This window comes from Nannospalax galili, unplaced genomic scaffold (genome assembly GCF_000622305.1).
Source record: "Nannospalax galili isolate Female #2095 unplaced genomic scaffold, S.galili_v1.0 scaffold475, whole genome shotgun sequence".
Lineage (NCBI taxonomy): Eukaryota > Metazoa > Chordata > Mammalia > Rodentia > Spalacidae > Nannospalax > Nannospalax galili.
The window spans coordinates 1,811,449-1,826,295 of record NW_008339435.1 but is presented as its reverse complement, the minus strand read 5'-3'; the positions used below and the strand labels follow the sequence as shown (position 1 = coordinate 1,826,295).

Here is a 14,847-nt window from a genome sequence, read left to right as displayed (position 1 = left end):
ACACACACACACACACACACACACACACACGCACACACACACACAATAGATAAAAATGTAAGAAATTTTATATAAAAATATCCATAACACTGCATTGTCCATGAGATTAACTCAGCCTTCTTAACCTCCCCATATGAGCAGTTCGTGTCCCATGGCTCCCAACCAGGGTCAGACTGCGAGGCATTGTTCCTCCAGCACATCTTGAACCCGTGGCTCCTCCACAAATGTCCCCTAATCGCTTTCTTATTCCTTCAGTATTTCTTCTTGTGAAACTTGAGGCTCTTATTTGCTATCTGTGATTATGGTTCTTCATAAATTTATCTTAAACCCTTTAAGGTAACAGCTGCAGGCGTGGTGGCTCAGGCTTTTAACCCCAATATTCAGGAGGCTGAGGCAGGAGATTTGCTGTGAATTGTAAATTTTAGGGCCAGCCTGGGTTACATAGTGAGATTGAGGCCAGTGTGGATTATATATCAAAATCCTGTCTCACTGTGGAATGTAGCTCAGTGGTAGAGTGCTTGACCAGCATGCCTGAGGTCCAAAATTCAATCTCTCCAGAGTGCTAAAATTCTGTTCCAAAGAACGAAACAAAGAAAGAAAAGAAGGAAAGAGAGAGAAAGAGAGAGAGAGAGACAGAGACAGAGACAGAGACAAAGAAAAGAGAAACAAACAAAAAAGGTACAGTGTCCTACCATGGGTGATGCCTTCTGCCACAGCAGCCGAGGCTGGTGCTGACACAGTGGCCCATCTCTATGGTCACAGTGCTGGCAAGCTTGTGGAGGGGGCAGCTACTTGAGTTCCCAAGTGGGAGCCTAGGCTGGGCAACATAGTAAAGTCTGCATTTAAGAACAAAGAAGAGAGCCGGGCATGCTAAGCCTTTAATCCCAGCACTGAGGAGGGCACTCAGGAGGCAAAGGCAGGTGAATCTCTGTGAGATCAAGGCCAGTCTGGTCTTACATAGTATGTTCTAGGCCAGCTGGGGCTACAGGGAGACCCTGTCTAAAACAATAATAAAAGAAAAGAAAAATAATAAAGAGTCATTGTTGAATTAAATCAAAGCTGAATTAATTGCTACCCTCTAGGACTTTAGATTGGCTTTGTTTTTAAGACAGGGTCTCTAGTAGCCCAGGATGGTCTCCAACTCCTGATCTTGCCTCTCCCTCTCAAGTGCTAGGATTTCAGAAGAGCGGCCACTATGCTGGGCTTTCAGACCTTATTTAGTTTTGCCACATTTATTCTCTTCACAATACATACCCCTCCAGTGAACTAGAACTGATCTGCTCAACTTTACTCAGGAGCAGAAAACTGAGGCTTGGATAATAAAAGATAGTTGATCCACATAGGGGTGGTGGGAACTGGTATGGGATCTTCAGGCCAGAGCAAGTTTAACAAAGACTTTGTATTCTCATGATTATTTAGTCTCTTCTCAGGGGTTGTATGATAGCCTGGAGCCTGAACAGCTACTGCAGGTCTCCAGGCCTAGGCTGAAGTAATACATTTCTTTAACCTCTGTGTATCTTATTTTATCTTTTTGCAGCATTGGGGGTCGAACTCAGGGCCTCAAGCATGCTAAGCAAGGTCTCACAACTGAGCTACTCAGTCCACCCCCTCAGAGAGTATTTTAAAAGTTAAAAGAAAGTGGAAAAATAAATTTAGCTCTTAGAGAAAGATGCAGAGCAAAACCATACGCAGCTTTAAAATTCAAAGCATTTCTTCTCTGAAAGAAAGCTAGGACAGTTTGTCTCTGCAGTTTTTCATCATACAAATTGCTTTGCTTGAAAGGCAAGTGGGGGTAAATATAGCAGCAGTATCTCTGATGTAATATTCTCTGGCCTGGCCTGGCCTGGCCATGCTTTTGACATTAACCTAGGGAAAGAGAAGAAAAGAAAGATCCCTTGGTAGATTGTGGAAGAGAAACTCCTTTTCCAGCCATTACCAAGGCAGGGGGACAGATGAGTAAGAAGAATGAAAATAAAGAATGAAAAGATGCTAGCCATTGTGACTCCTGGGTTTGGCCGGCTCTGCCTGGCGAGACAGTCAGTGCCAGAGCCAAAGCCTGTCAATCAGCAGTGTTCGCCTAGGTGAAGGTGGCCAGATGCCCTGCCCTGGGAACCACCCACTGCTCCACTTCCAGTCCTGCCCACCGCACTTCGGAAAGCTTCCTACAAAAAGGGGCTTGTAGTTACTGAGGCCCACTTTCTCCTTGCTCTTTCCAAGCCCCACCCCCTTTTTTTTCCTAACAGAACAACTTAATGATAGCAGTAATGAAACTTTAATTTGAAAATGGTTTGGAATATACACCAAAGAGGACTTTAGGTCTGGGAGCTGGAACAGCCTGGACAGTGACTTTCTGCTGAGACTTTTACAGAGAACATTTAGTGAATTACATGTGTAATTTTTGTTTTTTTCAGTCTTTTTGAGACAGGGTGTCCCTGTAGTAGGGCTGGCCTGGAACTCACTATGTAGACCAGGCTGGCCTCCAATTTACAGAGATCCACCAGCCTCTGCCTCCTGAGTGCTGGGATTAAAGGCACGTGTCATTACACTCAGAGTAATTTTTTTTTTAAGTAGGGAAGGAAGGAAACAATATATTGAGAAACTTGGCTTAAGCATATTGTATACTCTTTTCCTGCCCAGTAACATAGCTGTTTGATGGGTTAACTGTAATTATCTCATTTCCAATGTTTATTACAATGACTCAACTCTTGTATTTCTTCAATTGCTTTGTGTGGGGTTTTTGTTGCTGTTGTTTCTTTTTTGTTTTGTTTTGTATTATAGTCTTTAAAAAATATCCTATTTATTTCTATGTGATGTGTCTGAGTATATCTAAGTATACCATGTGTGTGCCTGTTACCTGAAGCCAGAAGAGGGTATCAGATTCCCTAGAAATGGAGTTAAAGATGGCTGCTAGCTGCCATTTGGGTGATAGGAACTGAACCCAGAGCTTCTGGAAGAACACAGTGCTCTTAAACACTGAGCCATCTCTCCAGCCTCTGTGTTGTATTTTCTTAGATTTTTTTGTTTGTTTGATACAAGGACTTACTATGCAGCCCTGGTTGTCTTGGAACTTGATTCATAGTAGACCAAACTGACTTTGAACTTACAGAGATCTGTCTGCCTCTGCCTCCCAAGTGCTGTGATTAAAAGCTTGTGCCACCGACTTGGAACATACTGTGTAGTCTAAGATGGTCTCCAGCTAATGATAATCCTCCTGCCTCAGTCCCCCAAGTGCTGGGATTACAGGAATACTGCACTATACACACCCAGCACCCAGGAGCAGAGACAGGAGCATCACTTAGATGGAGGCCAGCCTGGGCTGCAGTGAGATCCTGGCTCAAACAGACAAAGCAAAAAGTACCAGCTGACAACACAGTGACCAGAACATAGGAACAGCAAGTGTGTTTCTTTGTTATTACCCTATTAATTATTTAGATTTTCAGATGTTATGTTGCCCAGGCTGACCCTGAACTCCTGAGCTCAAGTGATTCTCCTGCCTCAGTCTCCCAATAGCTGGAACTCCAGGTGTGCACTGCCACATCAGGTTTTAGCAGCATAGCCTTTTTCACTTTGGGCTTCCAGTATGTATTTTATATTTCCTTCCTCTATTTGTTATTACCCTATTAATTATTTAGATTTTCAGATGTTATGTTGCCCAGGCTGACCCTGAACTCCTGAGCTCAAGTGATTCTCCTGCCTCAGTCTCCCAATAGCTGGAACTCCAGGTGTGCACTGCCACATCAGGTTTTAGCAGCATAGCCTTTTTCACTTTGGGCTTCCAGTATGTATTTTATATTTCCTTCCTCTATCTCATCCTTCCTTTTTAAAAAAAAAAAAAAAAAATGATGTCAGGGCTGGAGAGATGGCTCAGCGGTTAAGAACACTTACTCCTTTTGCAGAGGACCCTAGTTCATTCCCAACACCCAGGTTGGATGGCTGACATACAACTGTAATTCTAGCTGAGTTCCAGGGGATCCGACAGCCTCTTCTGTCCTCCACAGGCATTGCACGACATGAGTGCACTTACCTACATGCAGGCGATACAAGCAAACACACAAAATAAAAATAATAAATAAAATATTTTTTAAAAATATGATATCATGTAGCCCAGGCTGGCCTCTTATCTCCACCTCCCTAGAACTGGGATTATTAATATGCCCCACCATGCCCATGCTTGAATGTGTTTCTGAGGGCCTCAGCAGTTTCTTTCTTCCTTTGGAGATGAGTCAGCATCAAGATCTTTTTGAGATAGGGTCTCCCTATAGCCACAGCTGGTCTGGAATGTAGGCCAGGCTAGCCTTGAACTCACAGAGATCTGTCTGTCTCTGCCTCTGAATGCTGAGATCAAAGGCATGCACGCCCTGCTGCATCCAGAAGTCTTGAGAAGCAAAATCCACGCCTTCTAGAAGGGAAGCCCCTTTCACCTTTAGCCCTCAGCCCTTGGCCTTCACCCTTGCTGCCTGGGGAAAGCTCCAGGAAAAGCTTGCCTAATTCCCAGCTAGAAAAACAACTCCTCTCTGGAATTCAAGCATAGTTTAGAGGTCAGAGAAATTCTCAGCCCGGTGCCCAAAGAACCACACATTTTACCTTCTGTTTCAGTTTGTAGAGTGCTGTGACAGACAGGGAACAGCATAATACTTAGCTTTTATTTCAGGTCATTTCATTTCTTGGTTTTAATTCATTGATTAATTTTTTAAAATGTTTCACTACATATAACTGGCCTTGAGCTCTTGATCACCCTGTCTCCACTTGCCTGGTCCTGGGATTACCAGACAGAGCCACCATGCCTGAAATAGTAAGTTTTATTAAGTTCAAATTTTCCATTTTATAAAGTAAAACTAAAGTAATAAAACCCATCCAGAGGATGGAGGGAGACTGGAAAAAGGTAAAGCAGAAAGAAAAGACACGCTCATCACCAGAGGCCCTACATGCTCTGGGTAAGTCACCTTTTTTCACTTTTCTCCTCACAGCCTCCAGGGAAGGAAGGATTTAACCCTATTTCTTGGAAACTGAAGCTTGCAGACAGAGCAGTATGTCAAAGGTAACAGGGCCACACAGTGGGAGAGCCAGAAGTTAAAAGCACTTCCTCTGACCACTGACCTGCTAGATGCATCTTCCAGGGAGGACTGCACAGGAAGAAGGAATCCCTGAACTTTTACTGCCTGACTACCGGTCACGTAGTCAGTGCATAGTTGTCGGCCTGGCCTCGTGACTATAATTCTGGTCCTGGCCCAGGGTGGTATTCTGTTGTAAAAAGATGTTTTGTTTGCTGGTGAGAAACAAGGATTTGAGTGGAAGAAATGAGATGACATGCATAATTGATCTGTTTGGGTTAGATCACTTGGGCTGGGGGTGGTTTAAAGGAGAACTTCACAGTATACAGTCAGAAAGCAAAGGAGCAAGTTGTTTCCCAGAGAGAGGAAACCCAGGCTGCCATGCTGGCCAAATAATCAAGACTTAACATTTCTCTGTTTGGCCTTAAGTATTATTTATTTATCTATCAACCTATTTATTTAATTTATTTATTTTGGGTTTTTTTGAGACACAGTCTGGCCTGGGACCTGAGATATGGGATCAAGTCTTTGTAACAATGTTTTGAATAACTGATACAGCATTAAAAAATAAAAGAAGGGATCAGCAAAATGGTTTAGTGACTAAGGGCACTTGCCATTAAGGCTGGCAACCTTCTTCCATCCCAAAAACCACATGGTAGAAGGAGAGAACCAACTCCTGCAAATTGTGCTCTGACCTCAGCATGCGCCACCCCCCAAACACAATAAATAATTTTTTTTTTTTTCGGTCTTTTTGAGACAGGGTCTCCCTGTAGCCCCAGCTAGCCTGGAACTCACTATGTGGATCAGGCTGACCTTGAACTCACAGAGATCCACCTGCCTCTGCCTCCCGAGTGCTGGGATTAAAGGTGTGTGCCACCACGCCTGGCAATAAATAAATATTTTTAAATGTTTGAATAAAAATAAATAAAAAGGCCAAATATAGTGGTACATGCCACTACATTCCAGCACCGGGGAGTTCGAGGGGGGAGTGCACAGAGGCAGGAAGTTCTCTGTGAGTTCCAGGCCAGTCTGGTCTACATAGCAAGTTCAGGCCAGCTGGGGCTACAGGGAAACCTTGTCTCAAAAATAAACAAATAAATAAAAAGACCAGAAAAGTAAAAAAAAATTTTTTAAGAAAAATAAAAAATATGACATTCAAAGGAAACAAAATACATAGCATTAAAAAGTCATTTTTTTCAGAACTTTTCCCCAGCCAGCCTGATGGCTATACAGAATCCAGAGGCACTGATTCAGGCTAAGTAAAAGAAGTTCTAGTAAAGGGGCTGCTCTTTACACAATGTGATCTGAGAAGTGTGGAAAGACCTAATGCTTGGTCCAAAACATATCTCCACCCACCTGGTCTCACTTTTATGTACTACTTGGTAGGAAGTTTTTTTCATTGTAGGGCTGTGGGATAACGGAGTGTAAACCTTATCTCTAAACAAAGATGGGGAACTGAAGATATGTCTTAGTTGGTAAAGTGCTTGCTAGCATGCATGATGTCCTGGATTTAGTACCTGCCATCATATAAACCAGGGGTGGTGGTGCATACCTGTAATCCTAGCACTTAGGAGGTAGAGACAGGACAATTAGTTCAAGGTCAGCTGCATAGCAAATCCCAGACCAGCCTGGGATATGTGAGACCTGTCTGAAAAAAAAATTAAAAACACTAATTTTAGAAATATACATAAAAGGGCCAGGCATGGTGGCTCATGCCTTTAATCCCAGCACTCAGGAGGCAGAGGCAGGAAGACATCTGTGAGTTCAAGGCCAGTCTGGTCTACATAGTGTGTTCCAGGGCAGCTGGGGCTACAGGGAGACCCTGTCTCAAAAAAAAAAAAGAGAAAGGAAAGAAATATATGTAAAAGGAATGATTGCGCCGGGCATGGTGATGGCACGCCTTTAATCCCAGCATTCAGGAGGCAGAGGTAGGTGGATCTCTGGGAGTTCAAGGCCAGCCTGGTCTATATAGTGAGTTCCAGGCCAGCTGGGGCTACAGGGAGACCCTGTCTCAAAAAGATCAAAAAGAAAAAAAAAAGGAATAATTGCAAAAATGAATGCTTTTAAATTTTGAAGCAGAGTTGGAATTTATAATTTATGGTGAGATTTTAATATAAATTTTAAACACTAAGGTTAAGAGAAAGAAAATGGGGGCCTGAAGAGATGGCTCACCTGTTAAGAGAACTTACTGCTCTTAGATAGGACCCAGGTTCATTTTCCAGCGCCCACAAGGAGTCTCACAACTACCTGTAACTCCAGCTCTAGGGGATCCAATGCCCTTTGGCCTAGGAGGCATCACGCACACATATGATGCATTTACATACACCTCTTGAGTGCTGGGATTATAGGTGTGTGTTACCGTATCAATTTTATGGGGTGCTGACCATGTAGACCAGGATGGCATCAAACTCATAGCGATCCACTGCCTCTGCCTCCTGCATGCTGTGATTAAAGGCATGTACCACCATGTCCAGGCTGAGAATTACATACACATATTTTCTGTGTAGAAAAATGAGATTTTTTAAAAGAAAGGAAAAGAAAAATGAGATTCTAAAAACTATAGTTTGAAAATCTTTAATGAGCCAGATACCAATGACATAAGCCAGTAATCCCAGCTACTCTGGAGGCTGATACAGGAAGATCACAAATCAAAGCTAATAGCTGGGGCTATAGAGTGGGACCCTGTCTCAAAAGAACAAGCAAATAAACAACAGCAAAACCCAACAACAGCAAAACTAAAAAAAACAGAGTAAGGTCAGACTGGGCATTGGACAACTTAATGAGAGCCTGTCTCAAAAACATGAAAATGAGGGACTGGAGAAGTAGTTTAACTGTTAAGAACACTGGCTACTTTTGCAGAGGAACCAGGTTTGGTTTGGTTCACAGCACCCACATGATGGCTAACTACCATCCATAACTCCAGTTCCAAGGGATCCAACACTGTCTTCTGACCTTTGTGGGCACTGTAAAACACAGGTGTGCTTACATACATGCAGACAATATACTCATACATATAAAATAAAAAAAAAAAACTAATAAAATATTTTTTAAAAACACGAAAATGTAGCTTAGTGGACAATTGCTCATTTAGCACATTAGAAGCCCTGGGTTCAACACCCCAGTACCACAAAAATAATCTTCAATGATCCCTGGAAAGATTTTGGCATAGAATATTAAAAACATGTTTTATGAGCACTTAAAGTAATTGACCCTAACTGCCAACGTGGATCCACTAAGGGCAAGTTCATTCATCCAACAAATATTTATTGTGTACCTTCTGTTCCAGTTACTGTGTAAGGAACAAGGATGAGGCAGAAAACAGGACAGGCCAATTCCTGCCCCTCAATGAAAAAGTTGGTTAATGAAAAATCACAGTGCAATTAGAAATGCTGTGTAAGAAAACCAAGGGATTTATGTGAATACATAATTAGCAGAATTAGCCTCCCTAGGCAAGGAGGCAGGATTAAGGAGACCTGCTGTGAGGAAGCAGCTCTTTCCCAGAGCCCTGTGAAGTAGTAGAATTTAGGTGGGCAAAGTGTAAAGAATGCCTAGAGAAAACCTGAGAAACCCATGTTCAAAAAGCACCAGGCAGCAGCAAGCTGGCAACAGTGGGGGAATGGACCGCTGCAGGTGGCTAGAACAGTCCTCAGGACAGAGAGGGCAAGAATGCGACCACCCAGGTGAGACAAGGAGGGGCACACCTGTGACCCCAAAACTTGGGAGGCTGAGGCAGGAGGATCATGAGTTCCAGGGCAATTTGGGTTAAAAAGAAAGACTCTGGAAAGAACAAGGGGTTGGAGAGATGGCTCAGCAGTTAAGGGTACTGGCTGCTCTTGCAGAGGACCTGTGTTCTCTTCCCAGCACCTATATGGTGTCTAACAGCCATCTGTAACTCCAGTTCCAGGGGATCCTATACCCTCTTCTGGCCTCCAAAAACGTTGCATGCACATACTTACATGCCAGCAAAATACTCATACACATAAAATAAAAAATTTAAATATACATATTTTAAAAAGAGAGAAGAAAGGAGAGAGGGGAGGAAGGCAGGAAGGACCACAAACAACAGCAGCAGCAAAGAACAGGTTGTGTAATGAAGACAAACTTTGAAAAAACTGTCAACTCAAGGTTATTTGCCGACCATTCTTTCATGCCTGGGCATCAAATCCTCCTTAAAGGAAGATCTATGTGGTGCATCTTCTTTTCTGGTTCACCACTGCATTTATAATTAAAGCACTTCAAGGCCCTAAATGATCCGCTGCTGCCTGCCTGCCTTTCTTCCACTTGCCTCTGTCCACATTGGTGTGGATGAACTGGTCTTCCTGTGTCCTGAAGCCCATCCCTCTTCAAGGCCTCTGTGTAGGATGTTTCTCTAGTATGTAATCCTAGAGATGTATACTTCAGTCTTCACATGACCAGTTCCTTCTAAACTTATCTCCTCTCTTCTCGTAGTTCCACATAGTGTTACCTCATTTGATTTCTTCATGTGATTAAATAAAAGTGCATCTAACTAAAAGTAATCTACATTACTTAATTTGTGTTTACATTTATCTTATCACCTATGACCTAAGTACTGTAATGATGTCAATTTGTTCTGTTTGGTTCATAATTCTCTTCCCAGGCATGTGCCGCCATGCACAACTTGTATTAATTAAAGAGAATTGGATGAAGTACAGAATATACGTTGGATAATGCTCTAGACTGATGTAGCTTAAGCCTCCTAGACAACTTTACCCAAATAGTATTCATTAGTATTGATGTTTATCTGCACAGAGATCGCTAGACTCTTATTGATATAGGTCTGTTGTGGTCCTGTCAAACAGTTAAAACTCAATGATTTGTGTAAACAGAAATGTTGTAATCATCTGAATTTTGAGTAACTCAAAGATGGGTCTGGCGGCAGGTTTCTTTTCTAAAGGACCTCAAAGTCTACGAATAGCAGAGTGAAGAATGAATGGACATAAGATAAACCCAATGAACTAATTTATAGCAACAAAAGCGGGTGAACTACACCCAGAGAAAATGTCACAAAGGCAGTGTCCAAAAAAAAAAAAAAAAAAAAAAAAAAAAAAAAAAAAAAGCTCGGTGGTGCTAAGAGTCACAAGTGTGATTCTCTTCAGGAAGGGAAACGGCCAGTGTTTGAGAGTAGGAATAAAGAAGGCTTCTAAGGAAGTGATAATGTTCAATAGACTGAACATTAATTAAAAGTTCACATGTAGTTCCTGAATTTGAATGAAAGAATTTTAATATTTTGCCAGTTATGATTACAGTTGTTGGTCAGGCAGAGTGGCTTTAATCTGAGCACTTAGGAAACAGAGGCTGACAGATCTCTGTATGATGATCGAGGAGAACCTGGTCTACAGAGTGAGTTCTAGGTTAGCTGGGGCTATAGGGAGACCCTGACTCAAACAAACATAAATAAATACATACATACATACATACATATATACATACATACATACATAAAATACACACACCCCTTGGCTTAGCAATTGCAGTCCTGGGAATCTATCCTGTTGAAATAAGATGACTGGTTTTAATAAAACTATTGGAGTAACATACTATCAGACATATATACAGGATATTGTTTGCACCTGCATCTTATATAGCAACACATACACAAACACATACATACATACACACATGCACAATTGTAAAACAGCTTGATTATCCCTTATCTAAAACGCTTAAAACCAGAAATCTCTCAGAGTTTGGATTTTTTCAGATTAGGAAACATTTGCATATATGTATGGTATCTTGACAAAGGGACCCATGGCTAAAAACAAAATCCAGTTACTGGCCTCAAACTTACTGGGTAATCGAGGACAACTTTAAATGCCTGATCCTCCTCCTTCCACCTCCCACACACTGGAGTATAGATGTATGCCCAGGCCTGGCTTCCTGGTTCATGTACTTGATCCCTTAAGTTTACATGTAATTACATGACCAGGTGAGACCATGTAAACTCTTTAGGGGACCAAAGAGTATGTGTTTTTTGTTGGCTATCTACTCATTTACATAGCTCCTAAACTGTGTTCCACATACTTCCAAGGTCTGGGAACATTACTCACCTCTTTTCACCAGCAGTTTAAAGTTCAAACAATCATTTCCTAGCACAGTTTTACAACAGCCCCTCTCTCTATTCCTCTACCATTTTGTCAAAAAGCTCTCTATTCTTTCCCTATGTTCCACAAATACTAAAGGACCACTTGAAGAAAATGGGCTCCTGAACTTTGTTTTGTCATAGAAGACAAGGAGAAGGACATTCCTAAAACACAAAATCGAGACTTTCAAGAGAGTGTTTTTCCTTTTTTAATAATATTTTATTTATTATTTCTATTTTATGTGTATGAGTGTTATGCCTGCATGTAGGTAAGTAAGTGCACCCATGTTGTGCAATGCCCGTGGAGGTCAGAAGAGGGCCGTCGGATCCCCTGAAACTGGAGTTACAGACAACTGCTAGCTGCCATGTGGGTACTGGGATTCGAACCCCGGTGTTCTACAAGAACAGTCAGTGTTCTTAACCGCTGAGCCATCTCTCCAACCCCTCAAGAGAGTGTTTTCCTTTTATAAAACAACCTTTGGTCTATACTGAAAACACAGTAAACATGCATGTTGACCTGAGGGGAGAAGGCATAGGATGTTCACCTTACATGACCTCCCTGACTTCCTGACCCTTCTCTCTTGCAGGTCTCTCCATTCCAAGGCACATGTGTGGGTCATCACCATTCGAAAAACTGAACTCCTCTCTTCAGGACGGGGCAATGACTTCCTATTAAAGTTTTCATTATTCCCCTAAGGTGCTCCCTGGGAGAGAGGAAACACTTCAGGAGAGCAGATAAAGCCAACACATTGGCATCATTCACATATCTGTTTGAAAGTTGTAGTTTTTAATCAAATACCAAAGGGTTTGCCAACATGGGGTTAACTTTGGTGGAAAAATGAGTGTTTTTTTTAAAATTTTTTTTTTTTTTTTTTTTTTTTTTTTTTAAATCTCTTCAGTCCAAAGTTAACCTATTTAAAATTGACTACTGAGAGTTGGCCTCTTGTCTAAAGGTTTAGCTGTAAGCAAACAATCTAAAAAAAAAAAAAAAAAAAAAAAATTGAAAGAACTTGTTTTTGATCAGACTGTTCAAAGAAGGTCTTAAGTGGGTGAAAGTTCAGTAGGCTGAAACAATAGAAACATTTGGGAATGGAATATGGCCTTGACTCACCCTTAAGGCAACACTTCAGTTCACCTTGCTAGCTAGCCCCCTTCATGGGACAATATGGACACAACCTCTCTGATCAGTTCTCAAGGTGATCTTTAACATTAAGAGCCAGTCAGAAGATAACATGTTCAGTGGTTGGGCATCTATTGAGGTCTAGAAAAACTGGCAACAAATTCCAGGAGGGTTGGTCAAACAATCTCGCAAATCATTTTTCATGATTAAAAAACAAGGGGGTAGGGGCTAGAGGGATGCCTCAGCAATTAAGAACACTTCCTGCTCTTGTAAAGGACCTGGGTTCAATTCCTAGCACCCACATAGTGGCTCATAACCATCTGTAACATCAGTTCCAAAGGCTCCTGTACCCTCTTCTGGCCTCTATGGGCACCAGGCATACATGTGTTGCACATGCATACATGCAGGCAAACATTTGTACACATAAAATAAAAATAAATACATAATAAAAAAAAATTATTTATTATTTTTATTTTATGTGTATCTGTGTATTGCCTGCATGTAGGTAAGTGTACCCGTGTCGTGCAATGCCTGTGGAGGTCAGAGGAGTCTGTCGGATCCCCTGGGACTGGAGTTACGGACAACTGTTAGCTGCCATGTGGGTACTGGGATTCGAACCCGGGTCTTCTGCAAGAACAACCAGTGTTCTTAACCGCTGAGCCATCTCTCCAACCTCATAAATACATCTTTTTTAAAAAGGGGGATAATGCTGGGCATGGTGGTGCATGCCTTTAATCCCAGCACCTGGGGGGCAGAAGCAGGCAGATCTCTGAGAGTTCAAGGCCAGCCTGGTCTACATAGTGAGTTCCAGGCCAGCTGGGGCTACAGGGATACCCTGTCTCAAAAGGAACAAAAAAAGGGAGTGAGGGGAGGTAATTTAGGCATGATAGCACATTTCTGTAATCCCAGACACTTGGGAGGCTGAGGCAGGAGGACTACAAGTTCAAGGCCAGTCTGTGCGACATACTCTGTCTGTGCTACAGACTCTGTCTCAAAATAAAATTTAGAGTCTGGAGAGATAGCTCAGTGGTTAAGAGCATTGATTGCTCTTGTAGAAGACCTGGGTTCAATTCCCAGCACCCACATGGTGGGTAACAACCATCTGTAACTTCTAGGGGCTCCGATACCTTCTTCTGGCCTCTAAAGTTTAAAAATAAAATCCTGGAATGTTAGCTCAGTGGTAGAGCATGGGGCCCTGGGTTCAGTGACTACAATACTACACACACACACACACACACACACACAAGCTCTCACAGTTTCCATTACTCTGTATCCATTCTATTCCAGATTACTATCAAAACCAATCAGTGCCTCTGATTAATTAACTAAGTAATTCATCAGAATTTTTTTGTGGCAGGATTTCCCTATACAGCCCAAGTTGGCCTCCAACTCACTATATAGCCCTTGCAGACTTCTAATTGACATGCCTAATAACTTCAGTCTCCTGGGTGGTAAGATTATAGGCATGGGCCACCACACACAGTCTATGCCCTGACTTAAACCTTACTTTTAACCTTTTCTCTAAAAGATAGAAAAATGAACTTAATTATTTATTAATGAGATTCTAAATTAAAAGTCCAAATTAACTATTATTTCAAACACGAGAAGATAACTACACACCTGTGACTTTGCTAATGAGATTCTGTTGGGCCAATCATTGTCCTGAGTTCTCTGGGAAGGTCCAGGCTTCACAGGTCATGAAGTTTGGAAGTTCCTCAGTTTGGAAAGTACTAGTTTAGTTATAGCGTCTGTACTAGTTACTCATCTCAGTGCTGTAACAAAATACCTGACAGAAACAAACTAAGGAAGGAAGGATTTATTTTGGTTTACAATTTGATATACGCACTAAACACACACCCTATACATACACAGAGACTTTTAAAAAAAAGAAAAAAGGAAAACAAAACAAAAAATGGTTGGGGGGTGGGAAACACCAAAAACAAAACAAACAAACAAAAAAGCCTTAAGGACAGGCATGGTCATGCATGCCTTTATTCCCAGCACCAAGAAGTCAAGGGCAGGCGAATCTTTGTGAGTTACAGGTCAGCTTGGTCTACCTAGAGACTTCCAGGCCAGCTGGAGAGCTACATAGTAAGACCCTATCTTTAAAAAAAAAAAAAGGCTGGGGAGATAAGTCAGTGAATAAAGACATCTGTGTCTTTACAATTTCATTTCATCCCCTTATTCTTTACATCTCTAATGTACGAGATAGTGTAGGCCTAACACACTTAGTGAATAGTGAAGTTATTTCTTTCTTCACTTGATCTTAGCCAAAAGGCCAAGAAGCGATTCTTTATTATTAGTATGTGTGTACATATGTGCACACACGTGAGCTTGCATGCCACAGAACACAAATGGAGATCAGAAGATAACTTTGTGAAGTTGGTTCTCTCTGTTAGGGAAAGAGGAATTTACTGCTTGTTTGAATTTACTGCTTGTCTGAATTTACTGCTTGAATTTACTTGTTTGAATTTACTGCTTGTAACCAATTAACTCAACTGAAGACACAGGCATCCGGAGATAGGGGCAAGTGCTACAGCCCCCCATAACCTGACCTGTCTTGTCTGTCATGTCTG

General features: G+C 41.8%; 1 long non-coding RNA gene across 1 annotated transcript; it reads left to right on the top strand.

Annotated features, from left to right (window-relative positions):
* Nucleotides 1–4,556: 4,556 nt before the first annotated feature.
* LOC115070548 lies at nucleotides 4,557–11,926 on the top strand. Its single transcript, XR_003849707.1, has 3 exons — nucleotides 4,557–4,792; nucleotides 4,968–5,038; nucleotides 11,739–11,926. It is a non-coding gene; the product is annotated as an uncharacterized LOC115070548 (long non-coding RNA).
* Nucleotides 11,927–14,847: the final 2,921 nt, after the last annotated feature.